This window comes from Cherax quadricarinatus, chromosome 90, assembly GCF_038502225.1.
Source record: "Cherax quadricarinatus isolate ZL_2023a chromosome 90, ASM3850222v1, whole genome shotgun sequence".
NCBI classification, from domain to species: Eukaryota; Metazoa; Arthropoda; class Malacostraca; order Decapoda; family Parastacidae; genus Cherax; species Cherax quadricarinatus.
Window position 1 is genome coordinate 4,757,762 of NC_091381.1, and position 24,490 is coordinate 4,782,251.

The window sequence follows — 24,490 nt, forward strand, 5'->3', positions numbered from 1 at the left end:
AGAGCCACGCCCACACTGGCACATGAGAACCACGCCCACACTGGCACATGAGAACCACGCCCACACTGGCACATGAGAGCCACGCCCACACTGATACATGAGAGCCACGCCCACACTGGCACATGAGAGCCACGCCCACACTGGCACATGAGAGCCACGCCCACACTGGCACATGAGAGCCACGCCCACACTTTTAATAGTACACATCCTTGGAGAGGTTGTTAGTAATTGGCTCTGTAGCCATAGATTTGAAACTGACATCCCATTCCTTGGATCAAATCTTATTACCAAAAATTTCATAAGAAAAATATTGCCCCTTCGGGTTCAGCATTTTCTCTTCAATATAATAATAATAATAATAATAATAATAATAATAATAATAATAATAATAATAATAATAATAATTATTATTATTATTATTATTATTATTATTATTATTATAATAATAATAATAATAATAATAATAATAATAATAATAATAATAATAATGATAATAATAATAATAATAATAATAATAATAATAATAATGATAATGATAATGATAATAATAATAATAATAATAATAATAATAATAATTATTATTATAATAATAATAATAATAATAATAATAATAATAATAATAATAAGAAGAATAATCTGAGCAATAACAATAGCAAAACAATAATAATAATAACAAAACAAATATTATTTTTAACAGTGATCAAATTTGTTAAACAATATTTCCACATCTTTGAGAATTCTCTCTGCAAATCTTAGAAACAGTAATTTACCAATTTTAACTTAAGGTTAGTATGTTTTTGAATGATTAACTAATTATTCAGACACATTACAACTTTAGGTTAAATCTGGACCCTTTCACTTCAGTAAATATTATTACTTAATTTTTTATACGTTTTCATGTTAATTAAACATAACTATGATAGAAGAAAAGCGAAACATTGTAAATTACCAAAATTTATACATAATGATTCATTGTTATGATGAGAGTAAGAGCAAACAAGAATTCTTCCATTTGCACCAGTCTACACCTCCTGGGAGCTTCTGCAAGAGCTAGGTTTCTGTTACTATAAGCTTTATCAAGAACAAGGTTTCACCCACTACGGGGCTCATGTAAAGAATGAGTTGTCACCCATTAGGGCCTTATGAAAAGCGAGGACTCACCCATTGGGAATTTATCAGAAACAAGGTTTTACCCCCCTCTCACTGTTGGCTTCATTAAATACTTGACGAAACTCCAAGTGATGCATTGTATTAGTAAAACGTTCTTTCTTATACCACTCTCTGTCAGCATACAGTCCACGTACCAAAGTCATAATTCACTTTTAATGATAACAATTAATCCCTCTGTGGCTCTTGGGATATTTCCTATATTCCACAGTTATCAGGATGAAGTCTGAGAAATTAATACCAAGGGTTTGAGGGTGCGGTGGTGTGCATGTCGTCACGGTGCAGTGGCTACAAAACCTGCCACAAATGGCGAGTTTTCATGATAAGCACTTGTTGCAAGTGCTGATCTTGACAAGGGCGCACCACTTAACCTAAACACACCCTTTGAGGGGCGGGGTACATTGACGTTGGTGAAATGCTTTTGATCCAGAAAATGGAGCTACATTCAAGATTACCTTCAAGTTCCAATGGACTGTATGACGTCTGCCCACGTGTTGCAGTTGTCTTGTCGTGTGTGTGTGTGTGTGTGTGTGTGTGTGTGTGTGTGTGCTCACCTAGTTGTACTCTCTCACCTAGTTGAGGTTGCGGGGGTCGAGTCCAACTCCTGGCCCCGCCTCTTCACTGGTCGCTACTAGGTCACTCTCCCTGAACCTTGAGCTTTATCATACCTCTGCTTAAAGCTATGTATGGATCCTGCCTCCACTACATAGCTTCCCAAACTATTCCACTTCCTGACTACTCTGTGGCTGAAGAAATACGTTCTAACATCCCTGTGATTCATCTGTGTCTTCAACTTCCAACTGTGTCCCCTTGTTGCTGTGTCCCATCTCTGGAACATCCTGTCTTTGTGTGTGTGTGTGTGTGTGTGTGTGTGTGTGTGTGTGTGTGTGTGTGTGTGCATAATCACCTAGTTGTACTCACCTAGTTGTGGTTGCAGGGGTTGAGTCACAGCTCCTGGTCCTGCCTCTTCACTGGTCGCTACTGGGTAACTCTCCCTGCTCCATGAGCGTTATCATACCTCTTCTTAAAGCTATGTATAGATCCTCCCTCCACTACATCACTTTCTAGATTATTCCACTTCCTGACAACTCTGTGATTAAAAAAATACTTCCTAAAATCCCTGTCATTCATCTGAGTCTTCAACTTCCAATTGTGACCCCTTGTTGCTGTGTCCAATCTCTAGAACATCCTGTCTCTGTCCATCTTGTCGATTCATCTCAGAATTTTATACGTCGTTATCATATCCCCCCCAATCTCTCCTGTCCTCCAGGTCGATTTCCCTTAACCTCTTCTCGTAGGGCATGCCCCTTAGTTGCAAACCTTCGCACTTCTCTAATTTCCTTACGTGCTTGGCTAGATGTGGTTTCCAAACTGGTGTTGCATACTCCATTATGGGCCTGATGTCCACCGTGTAAAGTGTCCTGAACTGTAGGAATACTATTCTTCGGTTTGCTAGGTGCCAATATGCTGCATATGCTGCACATATGTGTGTGTGTGTTTGTGTGTGTTTGTGTGTGTGTGTGTGTGTGTGTGTGTGTGTGTGTGTGTGTGTGTGTGTGTGTGTGTGTGTGTGTGTGTGTGTGTGTGTGTGTGTGTGTGTGTGGGTGTGAAATTTTGTTAACATAGTTTATAATCATCACAATGAGTCTAGTTTATACAGTCCTCTACTTATATTGAAACTTCATTCTATTTCTTTTAAACTTGTATTTGCTTGATACAACTTTGTGGGCGTTTTCAGCATCAATTGGGTGGTTTAAATCTCTCATTAATAAACAGAGCATTAGACTCGTGTCCAGTTCTAATGCTATATTTATATTATTGTATTATTAGTTAAAATCTTTAATTTTCCCAAAATATACTGTACGTTATTTTTTTACAAGGAATTTTGTCTGTACAGCCATCAGCATTTCTGAAGGAATTTTTCATGATTTATCGTCTTTTATGGTATGAAAAAAAATTAATACAACTTTGATTTTGAAGTTTTTAAGCAGAGAAGATACACCAAGAAAGTTTTCATGATAAGGAAGAACCAAAATGTTCTTTCTAGAATATGCTTTTAGTCCTTTATTGTTTGTAAAACATTTTTCTCCGTCAGTTTAAAGAAGATTTGCTAATTACATTTTTTGGATATTTTAGGTCATGTGTTTTTTCATAAATCTTTAATATTTCCTAATCTATGAAATCTGTGCTGAAAATATGCAGAGTTCTCAAGAACACAGAGTAGAACACAGAATGTTTAACTTTGTCATCAGTGAATGAATAACAGTGATATAAGAACAGTTGCTTCCTGGTTTACTTTGAACTTCGAATTTAAATGATTGGTTCTTTAATTAATAATTAAAGCACGTAAAAAATAGTAAGGAATTATTTTGTTCAAACTCAGCAGTAAACTTTATGGATAAAACTTGGCTATTTAATTCAAGTAGGAATTAGTTTATGTTTATATTTTAGGTATTAATCATAGAGCGTCATCAAAGTATCAAGAGAAATTCTGCTCAGCATGCTGATTTAAAAATATTCTATATATAATTTGCTAAGAACTAGTGAGAGAGGATTTCTCATTGCCATACCAAACTTCAGAGTTTACAACTCACCATTAAACACAAACATTACATCAACAATTTAGCGTTCAATAAACTCAGTGATAAATTCTGAAAAGTCCTTGGAAAATCTTTATTTTTCACTGTGCTTATTTTGCACGCATGCACACACACACACACACACACACACACACATAGACACACACACACACACACACACACACACACACACACACACACACACACACACACACACACACACACGCACACAGGAGCTATGATTCCACCATTGCAACCACAAATAGTTGAGTACACACCCACACACACACACACACACGCACGCACACACACACACACACACACACACACACACACACACACACGCACACAGGAGCTATGATTCCACCATTGCAACCACAAATAGTTGAGTACACACCCACACCCACACACACACACACACACACACACACACACACACACACACACACACACACACACTTTCGGTATGAAACCTTAATCAATATTAGATTATTTAAAGAATCATGAAAGGTTAGCCAGAACATCCATATCATTTAGTAGTCAGGTGCCATATGCTTTATGAAGCGATGCGGATTAGGAATACAGGCAATACTGGACTGACTCCAAGCGAAGCCAGACTGGAACCCACATTTACAAATAGTGAAAAAAGAGAGAGAAAATACGAAAAGGTGTACAATAAGATAATATCGGTGCTATTAAGAACTACATGCTCGTCCCCTACGCTTATTGTGTTGGCCAAGAAGCGTATCAATTCATATAATAATTAACAAATGCATGACTTACCAAGTTAGGGATACGAGCCGATTGCTTAATATTTAACTATTCAATACAAATTGTTTGGAATAATTATAATCAAAGGTGTAACAATGAGCCATTGAATAAAATTGTTTGTGTTTAAGGGGTGAACAACAAGCCATCGATTCAGCTGCCAAATTTGGTTACTTATACATGCTTTAATATATATCTGTCAGTCATAACAAAATAATATGATCGTCTGCTAAGTAATAAAAGTGTGGGAAGAACATGTAGCCACTAACAACACCGATACCATCTTAATTGAGCCCTTTTTGGTTTGTGTTTTCTGTTTTTTTTTCAGTATCTAGCAGCTATGTGGGTATCCTTATGATGCGCGTTGTGGCATCATACGGAGGTTGACGTTCAGACTTGCAGTCCTGGGTCCTATTTGGGTGCTGTTATCATTAGACGTATTTCGGTCGCAGCGCGATCCGTGAAACGTAATCCTGTTTTGAGTATGTTCCCTGTGCCTTATTGCACGCAATCGGAACGATGCTGAGTGCTGCATAGGCTTGTAATGCAGTTAAATATTTTTTGATTTTAATCGAATTAGAGGGAATATCCGCTTTCTTTAGTAAAAAATGGTAAATTGAAAATGTGAACAGCTCACGCCTAATTTACTCCAAGTAGAGAGACCAACGAAACGATTATCCTCTCTCACCAGCCCTCAACACATTAATTTTGAAACAGTTAAGTTTTGTACTCCTTTTGTTTACCCGACTCAAGCCATAGGCTACATTAGTGCTTACCAGTTGGCTCACCTGGGCTCTGATATGGTCAGGGCTCTGTGGGATGAGTGAGAGCTGGTAAAATTGGGTGAAATGGTTGTCGGTAAGAGAGTAGGGGAGGGCATGGTGCCCACTGGACACTAACCTCATACTTACATGTGTGTGCTTTGTTTTGCTTTGATATAGCATCCTGCCGGCTCATGTATCATTATTTGGGTGTACATGCTGAGGAAATATGGGTGTGTTTATCTATTGTTTTATACATTGCTAGAAGTAATAAATGTATCTTTTCCTTACGAGGAATTTTGCCTGAACCTTCTAATAAGTAAACCACTGAAGAAGTGAACGCAGGTTTAGCGCTTTATGTTTTGATTAGGGTAGATCTGGGTGACTTATTTTTACATGATATTTGTGTAACTTTTATCTTTGCCTCTAGATACAAAAGAGTAAAGATTAGGACCCTAAGGAGCAGTACTAGGACCGTTACTAGTTTGAAGATATGTAAATCACCGGCAACTACCACAAGCGATTAAATCTTATGAGATATTGTTTGGCATTGCACACACACACACACACACACACACACACACACACACACACATACACACAGGATATGTGAATGAAAGGGAATGGATAGACTCAGAAGTGTCCCTGCTCGCAGATGTTGCGAAGTTAATGAGGAGAATTAAATCAGATGAGGATCAGGCAGGACTTCAAAGAGACCTGGACAGGCTGGACACGTGGTCCAGCAACTGGCTTCTCGAATTCAACCCTGCCAAATGCAAAGTCATGAAGATCGGAGAAGGGCAAAGAAGACCGCAGACAGAGTATAGGCTAGGTGGCCAACGACTGCAAACCTCGCTCAAGGAGAAAGATCTTGGGGTGAGTATAACACCGAGCACGTCTCCAGAAGCACACATCAACCAGGTAACTGCTGCAGCATATGGGCGCCTGGCAAACCTGAGATTAGCATTCCGATACTTAAGTAAGGAATCTTTCAAGACACTGTACACCGTGTACGTCAGGCCCATACTGGAGTATGCAGCACCAGTTTGGAACCCGCACCGGGTCAAGCACGTTAAGAAATTAGAGAAAGTGCAAAGATTTGCGACACGGTTAGTTCCAGAGCTACGGGCAATGTCCTACGAAGAAAGGTTAAGGGAAATAGACATGACGACACTGGAGGACAGGAGGGTTAGGCGAGACATGATAACGACATACAAAATACTGCGAGGAATAGACAAGGTGGACAGAGACAGGATGTTCCAGAGAGGGAACACAGAAGTTGAAGACTCAGATGAGTCACAGGGATGTTAGGAAACATTTCTTCAGTCATAGAGTAGTCAGAAAGTGGAACAGTCTGGCGAGTGATGTAGTGGAGGCAGGAACCATACATAGCTTTAAGACGAGGTATGATGAAGCTCATGGAGCAGGGAGAGAGAGGACCTAGTAGCGTTCAGTGAAGAAACGGGGCCAGGAGCTGTGACTCGATTCTTGCAACCACAAATAGGTGAATCCAAATAGGTGAGTACACATACACACTCTCACACACACAAGTTAGAAATCTGAGGACAATTAGGAAGAGCCAAAGCATAACATTCTGGGTACAATTCATAACATACTGAGTACAATTCATAACATACTGGGTACAATTCATAACATACTGGGTACAATTCATAACATACTGGGTACAATTCATAACATACTGGGTACAATTCATAACATAATGAGTACAATTCATAACATACTGGGTACAATTCATAACATACTGGGTACAATTCATAACATACTGGGTACAATTCATAACATACTGGGTACAATTCATAACATAATGAGTACAATTCATAACATACTGGGTACAATTCATAACATACTGGGTACAATTCATAACATACTGGGTACAATTCATAACATACTGGGTACAATTCATAACATACTGGGTACAATTCATAACATACTGGGTACAATTCATAACATACTGGGTACAATTCATAACATACCGGGTACAATTCATAACATACTGAGTACAATTCATAACATACTGGGTACAATTCATAACATACCGGGTACAATTCATAACATACCGGGTACAATTCATAACATACTGGGTACAATTCATAACATACCCGGTACAATTCATAACATACCGGGTACAATTCATAACATACCGGGTACAATTCATAACATACTGGGTACAGTCAAGACTGCGGGACCCAAAGTGATGGTAACAACGATTTACAACACACCACCAAACAGCAGGGGGTCAAGACAGTAATATAAAGAAAACAACAAATTAATAGTTGGCGATTTAGCGGAAGCACCAGAGAGTTCATAGGGCTAAAGTGTAGTTACTAATCATGAGTGATTTCAAACACAAATAAATTGCTTATTAGAACTGGGATTCATACGTGATGCCGGTAATATGCAGAGCTAAGATGATGTGAGGGTGGTTAGGTTTTTTTTTTTTTTTTTTTTTGTCAACATATTAAAGACACGGTAAGAGAGAGAGAGAGAGGGAGAGAGGAGGAGATGAACTAGCAAGATTTATTATATTTATCAAAAATGCATCTAACATAGGCGAAATAAAATATGAGAGCTTCCCTGAGCGCTAGCGACCATACAGTAGTGAATTTCATTTTCTCTTTGAGGACAGAGACACCAGACTTTAGAGTAGGGAAATCTGATGTGATGAGAGAATTCCTGAATGCAGTGCATTGGGAAAGGGAGCTGGAAGAAAAGTCACTGAATGAAATGATAAAGCACCTAGGTGAGAGGTGCTGCGAGTGAATCTTTGGTTCAATAAAAGCTGGAGAGAGGCATAATGATGAGCATAAAAGGTTGAAAAAAACTATAGAAAGGAAAAGACGGTCGAGAACAGACAAGTGAACAGAAGAGCCAGAAATGAATATGGAAGGCTGAGGAGAGAAGCTTAGCGGCAATCTGAGAATTACGTAGCAACAAAAGGCAACACTGAGCCAATACTACAGTACAGCCACCCCTCAAGGGAGGTTCTTTGACACTGATGAGGGGCTCTTGATCTAGGGAATTGAATTTGTATTCCAGTTCTTTGAATTGAGTCTGAATACCTTCCATCCCCCACACATGCGTTGTATAATCCAACGGATTTAGAGCTCCCCATAATTATATTTTTATATTTTACTGCACAGCCAATTGATGACCACGAGGCTAAGATGAACTGAATCTGCAAGAGTATTTTAGGATACTGATCTCTTCGACATAAAAAAAGGCCTTTTAGTTTTGCTTAAAAAAGCTGGTGTTTCTTACTGGAAGGACTGAATTAGTTTAGAACTGTGTATGTCCTAATTTGCCATTTTTATTGAAGAAATTGGGTTATTAGTTTCCATGTGATTTCTTACGTGTTCGTCTACTGATTCACTTCAAATCTTCAACGCTAATATTTAACGGCTACTATTTAACGGGTAATATTTAACGGCTAATATTTAACGGCTCTCTACACTACTTCTGTTGCGTGCACCGATGAAAAAGAACTGGGGTAATGCAATAGGGAGGCATCTTTCTTGGATCGCCCAGCTACAAAAATTAATCCAGTTTTTTTTTTCAGGATTTTACCCTATACTGGCTGCAAGTACTGAGTACCGCTCAACCAGACAAACTCAAGAAACACTTGCGTAACTTTGAAACTGTAGAACAGACGGAAAATGTCTTAATAAGAACAATTCTTGGCAGTCATTTCTGGACGAGGCAGTTTACATTCATATTGTACTGTCATTTGCTTAACATTTTGGTAAGGGACTCATTTGTTTTCAGCACACTGAGCACTGTGAGTGTGAGACTTTACTCCCAAGTGAGGGGATGGGATAAATATCAAGGAGTACATCTCCCCCTTCAAGAGGTGGTGGAAGAAAGAGAGAGAGAAAAAGAAAGAGATAATGAGAGCTGTAGTCGCAAAGAGAGACACAGTGGCACGAAAAATGACATAAACAGTCAGAGGAACAGGGGAAGACTCAAATAGCTAGAGCCACAGAAACACGTAATGTTGACACGTGTTTTTAATTGGTTTTCACTATTGTTAAGTATTGTGTGGTCTAGTGGTCTGAAGCGTCATGCGCTTTCTCTCACCATGAGGCGGGCCAAAACAGCATGGGTTCGACTCCTTGGCTAGTTCAGTGTTGTTATATATATATATATATATATATATATATATATATATATATATATATATATATATATATATATGTCGTGCCGAATAGGCAGAACTTGCAATCTTGGCTTAAATAGCAACGCTCATCTTGCCATATAGGACAAGCGAAAATTTGTGTATGCAATAATTTCGACAAAATCATTCTGAACCTAACGACAAAAATATATTTCACTGTGTTTGTTTAGTATTAAATTATTGTAAACAAATCTAAAATATATTTAGTTGGGTTAGGCTAAAATAAATTGTTCTTGTTATAATAAGGTTAGGTAAGTTTTCTAAGATTCTTTTTGAGCAAAATTAAATTTTTTACATTAACATTAATGAAAAAAAAATATATCTTTAAACGTATAAGAGAAAATTTTAGAAAGGACTTAATTTTAAATGAGTTCTTGCTAATTGACCAGTTTTACATATTCGGCACGATATATATATATATATATATATATATATATATATATAAACACTGATCTCTGGCTGAAGGAGACTCGAACCTACGAACCTTAGGACAAGGTACGCAGTGCTTTACCAATCTACCCACACTGGACAATACCTTGGCGTGTAGCTTGCGCTACACGTTTGATCCAAGGCAGCCAGCTTTCAGGGAGAAGGCATACAACTTTTCATCTCATTCCCTGCATTCATCAGCCTTACTAGAGATTTTAACAATGCAAGGTATTCGCGTGTAGCGTGTAGCGCAAACTACACGCCAAGGTGTTGTCCAGTGTGGGTAGATTGGTAAAGCACTGTGTACCTTGTCCTAAGGTTCGTAGGTTCGAGTCTCTTTCAGCCAGAGATCAGTGTTTGTGCATATTTCGCATGCTCTCCCAAATTCCTTGTATATATATATATATATATATATATATGTATATATATATATATATATATATATATATATATATATATATATATATATATATAACAGAGAGAGAAAAAAAGAGAGAAAAGAGAGAGAAAGAGAGCAAAACTACTGCGACAAAAAAAAAAGAAAAAGGCGGACATGTACGCAAGAAATATACACAAACAGACAGACACATACTCAGAAATAAACACGTACACAGTCAGGCACATACTGGTACACAAGAACAGATACAACCATCGCCACAAACACAGTAGCAGACACGGGCACACAAAAAGACAAACACAGACAAAAACGTAACTAGACAGATACAGGAACATACACAGATACAGTTACATAAACAGAAAGACAGAAACATACACAGAGATAGAGGCGCAGTCTCTGTCTCTGTGTATGTTTCTGTATACACTCGCAGAGCAAATGTAATCCCATGTTTAAGATGCAGCCAAGCACCTGCACCTCAACTCCCTGGCGACGGTCTTAAGGAGCCTGAGTTACATGCAATTCCAGACGTGTTGACACACTCGTCAGAACTGACATCCTAGGGTACAGAGTGGAGGTGTCAGCAGTTGACATGATATCAGCTTACCTCTCTAGACACAAGACGCTCCTCACAGGAAGTATTCATCCCGAGGCCTGCACGCCTTGGGCATGGAGCGACATATTGTGAACGACTCACTACCCAGAGATGGAGCAACAAACACACACACACACACACACACACACACACACACACACACACACACACACACACACACACACACACACACACACACACACATTGAGGATAGGAGCTATTGTCTACTTAAATGAGCCGAATAAACATCCAGCAAGGTGCAGGAAGAGTCAAGCAGATGGTATATCGAGTTCATCCCCAGCCAATATGTTGTATTCAAACAGGATGCTTGGAAGGAGTCGATCAGAGACACTGGTAGGACGATACCTCATGGTGACAGACTGAAGGATCCAGGAGTTTGCGTTATGTAAAGTATCTCTCGTGAAGTACTTATGAATAAATTAAGTGACAAACATGGCTTCGGTAACTTGAATGAAATTTCACTGAAATTCTTTGCATAAAAGCATAAACTAAGGTTTGATTATTCACTTCTAGTGCTGAACCTTCTCCAAGAAAAACACGTAAGTTGGGGAAAGTTCAGAAAATCGTCACCAGACTCGCTGATTCTGAAGGTCAAGAAGCTGACCGCCCACCCCAAGAGAAGGTCAATACCCTGATTTTGGTGAAGGGCTCCTGGTCCATGGAATTAAAAATACCCTTCTTTTTCTCGATCAAACCCGATTGCCTCCCATTCGCCAGCTTACCCATTGATACATTACTAATATGTGGCAAGGAAGCATGAACTAAACTTAAAAACACTAGCTAGAGTAAAACAAGACGAGATATGATCACGACGTACGAAATACAACAGGGCATCGACAGTGTGTGTGTGGAGAAAGGCTGCTCGGTATGGGTATCCAAGGTCAACTGGTACAAAGAGAAGCTTCATCACGTCCAGACTGGATAAAGTCTTACACAGAGCGAAGCGCCTTTCCATAACCATTTCTTTGCCAACCTGTGTCTTTTTCTCACAAAATGAGTTTAAGAGATATTAGTAACTATTTCCATACTACGGGAGAGTGGGACAAACTACGACACATGAGCTCTGAACCTACGTAAGAAGGCGTCAAACACGCAGGGTTTATATTGCACCTGGGAATGGGAGGCATTCAGGTTCGATCGAAGAAGGGGAAGGATATGCCTAGTTACTTGGAACAAGAGTTTCTTACAGAAATCGCGGCACCTACCTTGATGGGACCGGGGGGAGGGGGAGTTAACCAAGTAACCTGAGTACAGTTAATCAGAACTAGATAAATGTAAAGAATGAGAGAGAGAGAGAGAGAGAGAGAGAGAGAGAGAGAGAGAGAGAGAGAGAGAGAGAGAGAGAGAGAGAGAGAGAGAGAGAGAGAGAGAGAGAGAGAGAGAGAGAGAGAGAGAGAGAGAGAGAGAGAGAGAGAGAGAGAGAGAGAGAGAGAGAGAGAGAGAGAGAGAGAGAGAGAGAGAGAGAGAGAGAGAGAGAGAGAGAGAGAGAGAGAGAGAAAGTAATATATGTTTTTGTGTACTCATCTATTGGTGGTTGTAGGGGTCGAGTCTGAGCTCCTGGCTCGTCCTCTTCACTGGTCTCTACTTGGTTCACTCTCTGCTGTCTTCGAGAGTCTTATCGTACCTCTTCATAAAGCTATGTATGGATCCCGTTTGTAGCACTTCACTCTCCAGGTCGCTCTACTTCCGGATTAATCTAAGGCTGAAGAAATACTTCCTAAAATCCCTATGACTCATCTGAGTCTCCCATTCTCAGCTGTGCCAACGTGTTCCTGTTTCTCATCTCTCAAATAACTTGTCCCTATTTACTCAGTCAATTTCTCTCAGTATTTTCTACGTTGTTATCATATCACCCTTAGTCTTTCTGTCCTCCAGTGTCAGAAGACTAAGTTCCCTTAACTTCTTCTCATAGCACATTCCCCTTAGCTTAAGGGCTAGTTTCGTTGCTAACCTCTGCACTTTCTCCAAATTTTTTGAAATGCATAATCAGGTGTGGGTTCCATAATGGTGCTGCATACGCCAATATGGGTCTGATGTACACACTATACCAGTATTTATCAACCGGGGTTCCCTGGAACCCTAGAGTTCCGAGGGAGGTCGCTAGGGGTTCCCAGAGAAATAGTGATCAATAGGATAATCATATGTAAATATATTTTTTTAATATTTTTTATATTTAATTTTCTATTCATAATTTTCTTATACACGTATGACATATTCTTGGAAAGTTCTTGGCTATTATAATAAGTCTTCAACCTGTTATATCATTTAAGTATATTTATGATTAATTGTTATTAATTTTTTTTTTTATTTGACAGAAGTGTCTGACCGTCCAGTGAGGTGATTTTTGAAGAGGAAACATCCAGACAATTCTAATGAGGTTAATGATAAAGAATCGCAATCTCCTGGCAAATTTCATTGCACTAGTGCAACAAAGGGCACAAAAAGGGTCCGTCTTTGCAATGAAAGTTACTTATCAATAGACTTTACACTGGACTGGTGATCCAAGTTGTCTTATTACATTATGCCTCGTCTGTGGTAAACAACTTTCATATGAAGCAATGGCTCCAGCAACACTGAAAAGACACTTCACGACAAATCTTGCAGTGACTTCGATTGACAAGATTCTTGGACTTAAAAGAAGACTAAACATTTGGAAAAATCATGTTACAAAAGGAAATCTTGAGATGTTTCAACTACTGCTGGAAGTTAAAAGTGAAGAATGATATCAGAAAATTTCAAGTCTTACTAAAACCCACCTGGAAGAACTGTGAATGAAAATCACGCCTTTCAACACAAGTGGATGACTGGGTGAGGGGTTCCAGACTCTGAATCTTCTTCTGATCCTGAGAACTTGGCTTTAAGAGAAGAACAACAACTTTATGAAATGCAGTCTGATCGTACACTTAAGATGAGACTGACTGACCTATCTCACGACAGGTTCTGAAGTTTTGTGAAAGAAGAGTATCCTACCGTTAATAAAAGATAAAAGATAAAGATAAAGGTTTATTTCTTAGTAAAGGTTACAATGTATAATTACAATTTTGGTTTGCTAAATAAAAAGAAAGCAACTATCATGCCGGGATATATCGCTAAAGTTTTCACCCTCTTACAAACTTTTTCTAATTTAACAAGTATCGTGAACAAAAAAAACAGAAATCGTCTTCTTTTAGTTGAAGACGAAATCCCTGTGTGCTTATCCGTCTGTGTTTATCCAAAGTTCGACCCCCGAATTAAGTATTTGTGTACTAAAAGACAACCACAGGCTTCACGATAGAGAAGCAAATTTCATTATCAATTTGATTTCAATTATTTTTATTTTTGCATTGTCAGTAAGCTTCAGAAAGACGTAAGTTACTTTTTGCTTAAACCAGTTATCAAAAAAGCAAATTTGTGTTTTCCTTATGAACTTCAAGATTATAATATATAATCATTTTTATGTAGGGGTTCCCTGAGGCATGAAAATTATTTCAAGGGTAGAAAGGGCTGAGAAACACAGTGTCTATGCAGTGTCGTGAATGATACCTACTTAGAAGTCTAAAAGGAAGTCTTAGATTTGACAGACAGGCAATAGCTACAAGTGTTATTTGGTTAATGTGCGCTTTAGGTGATATGCTCGGCGTAATACTCGCTCGGGGATCCTTTTCCTTGAATGAGATTTGCAGCCGTTGTCCCTGAGCCTGCACTCCGTCTACAGTTTTCTTTGCCCTTCTCCAACCATCATAGCATTTTACTTGCTGGGGTTAAACTCCTGGAGCCACTTTTCAGACCAGACCTACAACCTGTCCAGATCCATTTGTAACCTTTCCTGGTCCACGTCTGTTTGTATTCTCCATATTAATTTCACGTCATCTGCGAACAGGAATATCTCTGGCTCTATCGTTTCCGTCAGGTTATTCACGTATACAAGAAACAGCACCGATGCAAGTACTGATTTTTGTGGAACCCCGTGTGTGTGTGTGTGTGTGTGTGTGTGTGTGTGTGTATGTGTGTGTGTGTGTGTGTGTGTGTGTGTGTGTGTGTGTGTGTGTGTGTGTGTATGAAGATAGTGTTTTACTTTATATTAAACCAGTATTCTAGAGCAAAAAACTCTACAGACAACACAAAAAAATGATGAAAAAATCAATACCTAAAGTCTTAATGGAACCAAAATATGTAACCAAAAACGAAAGGACTCAAATATGAGTCAGGAACCCAAGCCAAACAAAATCTATCTTAAATTTAATCACTGCCCAGTGCTGATACCATCATCTGAGTATTTTCAGCCCAACTTAAGTTTTCATTCAAATGAAAATTAATATTTTGCCTTGGAGAGATATTCTAGCATGACAATAGTTTTCCAGCCAGCCAGGAGCTTTCTAGCAAGTTAGAAGTTTTCTAACTCGTCGGTAATTTGCCCAGGATGGGATATCCAGCAGGACTGAGTTTCTGCTACATTAGCAAAGGAGAAAGGGTTGTAAATTGCACAGGTTGATAGTAAGACATTATGACAGAGAAGAAAACTTTCTTGAGACATCGTTTTGCTTAAGAGATCCAGTTTTTTCAAGTTTATGAAGGAGTCTTGAGGTGCTGGTATAACTGCGTCAAGTAGGGGGGCAGAGCCATGAACCAGGGCACAACGCTGTATGACCCTTGTGGGTTTAGCGCTTGGTTTTGATTATAATAATGAGCAGGGGTCCCATGCGGAGGGCGGTGTGTACTGAGGCAGCCCATGAACCAGGGATCCCATGCGGAGGGCGGTGTGTACTGAGGCAGCCCATGAACCAGGGATTCCATGCGGAGGGTGATGTGTGCTGAGGCAGCCCATGAACCAGGAATCCCATGGCGAGGGTGGTGTGTGCTGAGGCAGCCCATGAACCAGGGATTCCATGCGGAGGGCGGTGTGTACTGAGGCAGCCCATGAACCAGGGATCCCATGCGGAGGGTGGTGTGTGCTGAGTCAGCCCATGAACCAGGTATCCCATGTGGTGGGTGGTGTGTGCTGAGGCAGCCCATGAACCAGGTATCCCATGCGGTGGGCGGTGTGTGCTGAGGCAGCCCATGAACCAGGTATCCCATGCGGTGGGCGGTGTGTGCTGAGGCAGCCCATGAACCAGGTATCCCATGTGGTGGGCGGTGTGTGCTGAGGCAGCCCATGAACCAGGGGTCTCGCCAGTTGGAAATTACCCTAGGTCTGTGTGATAGCGTCTGCGTTATGAAGTGGAGTAGATTCAAGACGTGGATTACCATGCTTCCCTGGGCCAGTCTGCTATGTAATCCTATTTAATCTCTTATATATATCACCATAGCCGCTAACCGTTACACTTCCACAGCCCTGGGAATGTTGGGGTCAAGACACTGACCTCTACTTTTCAAAATTCGCCTTTGGCGTGCCCGGTACCGTTAGTCGTGATGTAGCTGCTGGCGAGGGCGGACGTAGAGGGCAGACGGCATGGCAAAACTTAACTAATAAATCGCAGAGCAAGTGTAGCTGTGATTCCTTTCCACAAGAACGACTCAACGATCCAAATTAGAGAAAGCACGACAAATCCATGTGGTGTAAAGCCTCGTTACTGTTTGCTGAATGTCTCTGATCGTACATACCCCTCAAGGGTATATACGATCAGAAGGGCTCTGTTAGTTTATACCCTGGAGAGGCTCCTTATCTAAGGAATTGGATTTGTGCTCCAGTTCCCTGAATTGAGCCTGAATACCTTCCATCCTCCCCCATAGGCGCTGTATAATCCTACAGGTTTAGCGCTCCCCCATGATTTTACTTTTAATTATAACCTGATCACATATGTTTGTAGGGATAAATTCCGACACGTCTCACGCATCACAGGCACAGGAAAAGATGGTATAAAATACAAACACGATGGATAAAGACACAAATGCAGTGTAATACGATGCTTTATTGACTACGTTTCGCCCACACATCGAGCTTTATCAAGTCACAAACAGATGAGTTTGTGACTTGATAAATATGACACATTGGCAGAATAATAAAGTTATCTGTTTCACACGAGTCTCATTCATCAACTTGTCATTATTTTATACTGTGTGGGCGAAACATTGTCAACAACGGATCGCATTATGCTGCATTTGTGTCCTTTTCCAGCACATGCATTTGAGATAGATCCTTGCTCATATATATATATATATATATATATATATATATATATATATATATATATATATATATATATATATATATATATATATATATATATATCCGAAAGAAAGAGACACCCACTAGCAAGCTCTCTCTTTATACACGTACGCCAGAATAAGCACAACAAACGTGTCATTGATAATCATCTTAAGTTTTCCTTCAGGCAGAAGCTTTCTAACAACGACATCGAAAGGAGGTACATAGCAGCCACCGTGATTAAATAGACATTACTGCGTGAGCGACGGGCGAATTTCCTGCTGGATGGACACTATACTTGCAGTTATTTTTACTCACAGACCTTCTCATCGGTGGATCCTCATATGGGTTCCTCCATTATATGCTGAGCATTGATTTTTAGTACACTAGATAAGGTGTGTCATGCATCATTTTGCTGGTCTTGAACGTGGCCTCACAGGGGGGGGGGACGTAGATAAGTAGAAACATCATAAAAAAGGCATACTGCTGGCATGTAGAAATAATTGGTAACCCTTGTCACGCAGGGAAATTAATTGATTTAACTAAAGTGCCACAAACATAAACCAGTAAAAAAAGTGATACAGTTGGATTGAATTTTGGAACACAGGTATAAGTGATGCTCTGTATGTACCGGCCTCGGTCAGAGACCCTCTTCAGCAGATCTGTGGAAGAGCTGTATCTAACACTGAAATATAAAGATCTTTTTACCAGATATTTTCTTTTCTTATCAAGTATCTCACTTTTCACCTTAAGAAAATTCAACATTTGTAATCAAAGTCTAGTAGATCCATTTTATTTCATTCTTGGACATCACAAGAACTGGGCACCGATAGAGCTAGAGTGCACACTAAGATGACAAGACGTCCATCCCACGCTGTCACCCAACCCGCCACAGCGCGAGCTGGATGCTACAGCGAGGGCTAGACCCCACAGCTAGGACTAGACGTCACATAAAGGACTGGACGCGATCACGAGGGCCGGACACCACACGAAGACCTGAAGCGTAACAACACGAGTTTGGAATACTTTAAACTGGCCAGTCAGCAGGTTACAAGGTGACAGACGGTAGGAGGGCTGAACTCCGTGAGACTTCGACACTGCAAGAACCAAACATCTAGAAAATTTTCTGTGCATAAAAGCACAACCGAGTTTATATATAAAAAAAATTAACCAGTTAAAGAGGAGGAATATATCTTAAAATTTACACAAATAACCCGCTCATAGGAGACTGAACATTTGACTGCATTTCGGTCTGTGTGACTAAATGGTCTAAGTCGGACCGAAACGTCGTCGTAAGTTTTAGTCTCCTATGTCTGGGTTATGTATTATTCTAGCCACGGAATTGTATATTTTTATTTTTTATCTTAAGCCTTTCAGTCACTCCTAATACTCCGGGAACGTTAGTTACTGTATATATTAAGAATCTTTCTAATACTTCAGGAAATTTAACTGTGAAGTTATTTCAGGTACGAAATACCTCATTTCTATTTGTCTAGAGTAACAGTTACACATCTAACAACAAAACAGACACAATACCATGACTGGAACATTATACAAATAACCCGACCATGGGAAAGAGGAGCCTACGACGACGTTTCGGTCCGACTTGGATCACTTACAAGCTGCACTGAATACCATGACTTGTAAGCGATTCAAGTCGGGCCGAAATGTCGTCATAAGGTTCTCTCTCCTATGTGCGGGTTGTCAGTGTCTAATAGCGCTTCCCTCTGCCAGATTTGTTGAATTTTAGAGGAGGGGGGTAGTATTTTGGTAGGAAATATTGGAAAAAAAAAATCCGTGTGCACAGTGTTTAGCAAAGCAAAACATCAGAATGATACTTTGAACTAAGTGTCAAGTTAATGAGAGAAAATTGTTTTGAATTCACATAACACTGGAACAGACTGCTCAGTAAAGATGTAAACTTACAACCGCTTCTAAAAACCCTGTATGAGTTTTACACTTTGCAAAAAATACAGGTCCTGGAAGGCCTTTTTAACAAGCATTTTACAAAATACAGCGTTCAGCTGAATAAAGAATAGTGTCAGGCTATGACTACTGAATTCTTGTCGTTGGTTAACTAGGTATCCAGGACGACCAGTTAGACGTATCAGCAAAAGTAAAGGTAGTAATAGTAGTGGTGCTAGTAGCAGTCGTAGTTCGTGATGTCATATCAGTTCTAACAGCAGAAGAGCTAGCTCGTCTTCCACCTTTACTAATAAAGATCCATGGCCCTCTTCATAATGACATGGTAATTTTTCAAGTACATTGTTATGTAGGGCTGCTGGTGGGAGTTAAGGGCGGAGAAAGAGCCTTCTGGTATACTATCCTAATCTCACCTATCTAGACAGAAGTAGTGATAACCAGACACTAGCATTTTTTTCTTTCCAGCAGATAGCGTCGATATAGACCTTAATGACTTCTGCTACCTGTTTTTCCCGTATACTTCCCCGCGATCGTCAATCTCTAATCGACATTCAGAGGAATTAAGACCATTGGAAGGGTAAAAAAAAATATTTTTTCCACGTTTTTAAGTGTCAGCAACTGTATTACTCTCCGGTGATGATAAAACAAACGAGGACGGAGGAAGATTTGTTCTTAGAAGTGTCGCGTCTTGGGGGCACAGATTGCCCATTCCTTATCTCCTGATTTATCATTGATATATAGCTGTAGTTGGTGAGGTAATTTGCGAGTCACCAGGTTTTAACGCAACATTTAGCAACATTTACCTATAATCAAGGACTATCAAGTTCGGCTTCTGCGCCGGTTCATGAGTGGCTTGGAGCAGACGATGTGGAATTTGGATTGGATTATTTCGAGACAAATTGTGATGAATGAGTGAACGGAAATGATAAATTGTTAGTAATAGGTGTTGGCAGGTTCTAACATTGGGCCGTCTAGGTGATGAAGTCATTTAACGTTCTGTATTATGATTTATTAATACCTGACTTCAGACGCGCCTTTGGCGCTGAACAACTGCAGCGTCTTGCTTACAGTACGCCACCAAAATACATAGTATGTCACCCATTGCATAATGTACGTCGCCCAGCATCAATTACATGAAGCCCAGCAGATACTGTTTGCTGCTCAGTGTATACAACTTTCATTAAAACAAACAGAATGTTAAATACCTTTACAGAATTGCTAGCCAAGTCGCATACCTCTGTTCTAGCCAGTCATGGCCCATAGAGAGACGATACTTATCATAGGAAAAGACTGTGTCCTTTGCACAGTTAATGCGAATTATTCTTAACCGTAATTAATGCCCATTATAAAGTAACATTAAGCCTACCTTTCCTTTAATGAACGTTACAAAATTCTTTCGAAACCTAGCGTATTAACTTTTTTTTTTCTATTTGATTTTTTTATGCAATATATATTAGATTAAGTGGTTTAAGTAGTGTGTTAAATTTTTGTCAAAGAGAAACAAAGATTTAAGCTCACTGGACCCATACTATACTAGCTAGTGTTTGTCTTCTTCTTTTTCTTCTTCTTCTTCTTCTTCTTCTTATTATTATTATTATTATTATTATTATTATTATTATTATTAATATTATTATTATTATTATTATTATTATTATTATTTTTATTAATATTATTATTATTTTATAAAAGATTGAGTGGTAAAAGTGGAACATTCAAAAAGCCTATAGGAAAGTTTGTATTTTTTCTATGTATTCTTTTTATGTTGTACTCCTCTGAGGCTGTGGGTCTCACACTTGCACTCTGAGGCTGTGGGTCTCACACTTGCACTCTGAGGCTGTGGGTCTCACACTTGCACTCTGAGGCTGTGGGTCTCACACTTGCACTCTGAGGCTGTGGGTCTCACACTTGCACTCTGAGGCTGTGGGTCTCACACTTGCACTCTGAGGCTGTGGGTCTCACACTTGCACTCTGAGGCTGTGGGTCTCACACTTGCACTCTGAGGCTGTGGGTCTCACACTTGCACTCTGAGGCTGTGGGTCTCACACTTGCACTCTGAGGCTGTGGGTCTCACACTTGCACTCTGAGGCTGTGGGTCTCACACTTGCACTCTGAGGCTGTGGGTCTCACACTTGCACTCTGAGGCTGTGGGTCTCACACTTGCACTCTGAGGCTGTGGGTCTCACACTTGCACTCTGAGGCTGTGGGTCTCACACTTGCACTCTGAGGCTGTGGGTCTCACACTTGCACTCTGAGGCTGTGGGTCTCACACTTGCACTCTGAGGCTGTGGGTCTCACACTTGCACTCTGAGGCTGTGGGTCTCACACTTGCACTCTGAGGCTGTGGGTCTCACACTTGCACTCTGAGGCTGTGGGTCTCACACTTGCACTCTGAGGCTGTGGGTCTCACACTTGCACTCTGAGGCTGTGGGTCTCACACTTGCACTCTGAGGCTGTGGGTCTCACACTTGCACTCTGAGGCTGTGGGTCTCACACTTGCACTCTGAGGCTGTGGGTCTCACACTTGCACTCTGAGGCTGTGGGTCTCACACTTGCACTCTGAGGCTGTGGGTCTCACACTTACACTCTGAGGCTGTGGGTCTCACACTTGCACTCTGAGGCTGTGGGTCTCACACCTGCACTCTGAGGCTGTGGGTCTCACACCTACACTCTGAGGCTGTGGGTCTCACACTTGCACTCTGAGGCTGTGGGTCTCACACCTGCACTCTGAGGCTGTGGGTCTCACACTTGCATTCTGAGGCTGTGGGTCTCACACTTGCACTCTGAGGCTGTGGGTCTCACACCTGCACTCTGAGGCTGTGGGTCTCACACTTGCACTCTGAGGCTGTGGGTCTCACACTTGCACTCTGAGGCTGTGGGTCTCACACTTGCACTCTGAGGCTGTGGGTCTCACACCTGCACTCTGAGGCTGTGGGTCTCACACTTGCACTCTGAGGCTGTGGGTCTCACACCTGCACTCTGAGGCTGTGGGTCTCACACCTACACTCTGAGGCTGTGGGTCTCACACTTGCACTCTGAGGCTGTGGGTCTCACACTTGCACTCTGAGGCTGTGGGTCTCACACTTGCACTCTGAGGCTGTGGGTCTCACACTTGCACTCTGAGGCTGTGGGTCTCACACTTGCACTCTGAGGCTGTGGGTCTCACACTTGCACTCTGAGGCTGTGGGTCTCACACTTGCACTCTGAGGCTGTGGGTCTCACACTTGCACTCTGAGGCTGTGGGTCTCACACTTGCACTCTGAGGCTGTGGGTCTCACACTTGCACTCTGAGGCTGTGGGTCTCACACTTGCACTCTGAGGCTGTGGGTCTCACACCTGCACTCTGAGGCTGTGGGTCTCACACTTGCACTCTGAGGCTGTGGGTCTCACACCTGCACTCTGAGGCTGTGGGTCTCACACTTGCACTCTGAGGCTGTGGGTCTCACACCTGCACTCTGAGGCTGTGGGTCTCACACCTACACTCTGAGGCTGTGGGTCTCACACTTGCACTCTGAGGCTGTGGGTCTCACACTTGCACTCTGAGGCTGTGGGTCTCACACTTGCACTCTGAGGCTGTGGGTCTCACACTTGCACTCTGAGGCTGTGGGTCTCACACTTGCACTCTGAGGCTGTGGGTCTCACACTTGCACTCTGAGGCTGTGGGTCTCACACTTGCACTCTGAGGCTGTGGGTCTCACACTTGCACTCTGAGGCTGTGGGTCTCACACTTGCACTCTGAGGCTGTGGGTCTCACACTTGCACTCTGAGGCTGTGGGTCTCACACTTGCACTGAGGCTGTGGGTCTCACACTTGCACTCTGAGGCTGTGGGTCTCACACTTGCACTCTGAGGCTGTGGGTCTCACACTTGCACTCTGAGGCTGTGGGTCTCACACTTGCACTCTGAGGCTGTGGGTCTCACACTTGCACTCTGAGGCTGTGGGTCTCACACTTGCACTCTGAGGCTGTGGGTCTCACACCTGCACTCTGAGGCTGTGGGTCTCACACTTGCACTCTGAGGCTGTGGGTCTCACACTTGCACTCTGAGGCTGTGGGTCTCACACTTGCACTCTGAGGCTGTGGGTCTCACACTTGCACTCTGAGGCTGTGGGTCTCACACTTGCACTCTGAGGCTGTGGGTCTCACACTTGCACTCTGAGGCTGTGGGTCTCACACTTGCACTCTGAGGCTGTGGGTCTCACACTTGCACTCTGAGGCTGTGGGTCTCACACTTGCACTCTGAGGCTGTGGGTCTCACACTTGCACTCTGAGGCTGTGGGTCTCATACTTGCAGTCCTCTGAAACTGTGGGTCCCTGTTACGTCGTTGAAGTCGTAACTTAAATAAAATATTCCTGGCTCCTAATGGCTGCTCACACTGCTGTCTAGGGGTTATAAAATTACACTGAAAAACACAGCAAACCTTGGGCCAGCATGTACTCATATAGTAAACAATATTAATTATTATTAGGAAGGAAGGACAAAACTCACCTATATATATATATATATATATATATATATATATATATATATATATATATATATATATATATATATATATATATATATATATATATATATATATATATATATATATTATTAATCATAACTTATATGTAACTTACAATATACTCCAAAAAACCACTACACTCCAGTTCACATTAACCCACTAACACACAGATACTAATGAGTTAAACAAAATAAATGAACACTTATGAACAGCGAGGCTCCATGACATTCCCCCCCCCCCATTTCTGCAGGCTACATAGCCTACAGTGGAAACGTTAAATACTCTCCAAAACACAGGCCCCTGCATACTAGGGCTTTATAAATAAACATAGAGCACTTAAACACGAACACCTATGGTATACACTAAAAATCTTACCAAAATTACCTATTCAAACTAACACCAACCCATGACTACTTCACCCAGCCGCCTTCCTACACGTACTGAACTAAACACAGCTCTCATCTGCTCCTGTCCTGGACACTGCCTGACTGACAGGGATAAAACGCGTTCACTTTCAGGGAATAATACACGTCCGCTTACAGTATACTACACGAAAAATGACATTTTATATGGAGCGTTATATTATATTTAAAAATTTTAATACAATACTCCGCAATAGTCCCACAGGTTGTGGGTCCGACACTTTCACTCTGAGGCTGTGGGTCTCACACTTGCACTCCTCTGAGGCTGTGGGTCCCACACATAGACTCCTTTGAGGCTGTGGGTCTCACACACTCCTCTGAGGCTGTGGGTCCCACACTTACACTTCTTTGAGGCTGTGGGTCCCGTACTTACACTCCTTTGAGGCTGTGGGTCCTACACTTGCACTCCTCTGAGGAGGTGGGTCTCACACTTACACTTCTTTGAGGCTGTGGGTCTCACACATACACTCCTTTGAGGCTGTGGGTCCCACACTTACACTCCTCTGAGGCTGTGGGTTCCACACTTACACTCCTTTGAGGCTGTGAGTCTCACACTTACACTCCTCTGATGCTGTGGGTCTCACACTTACACTCCTTTGAGGCTGTGGATTC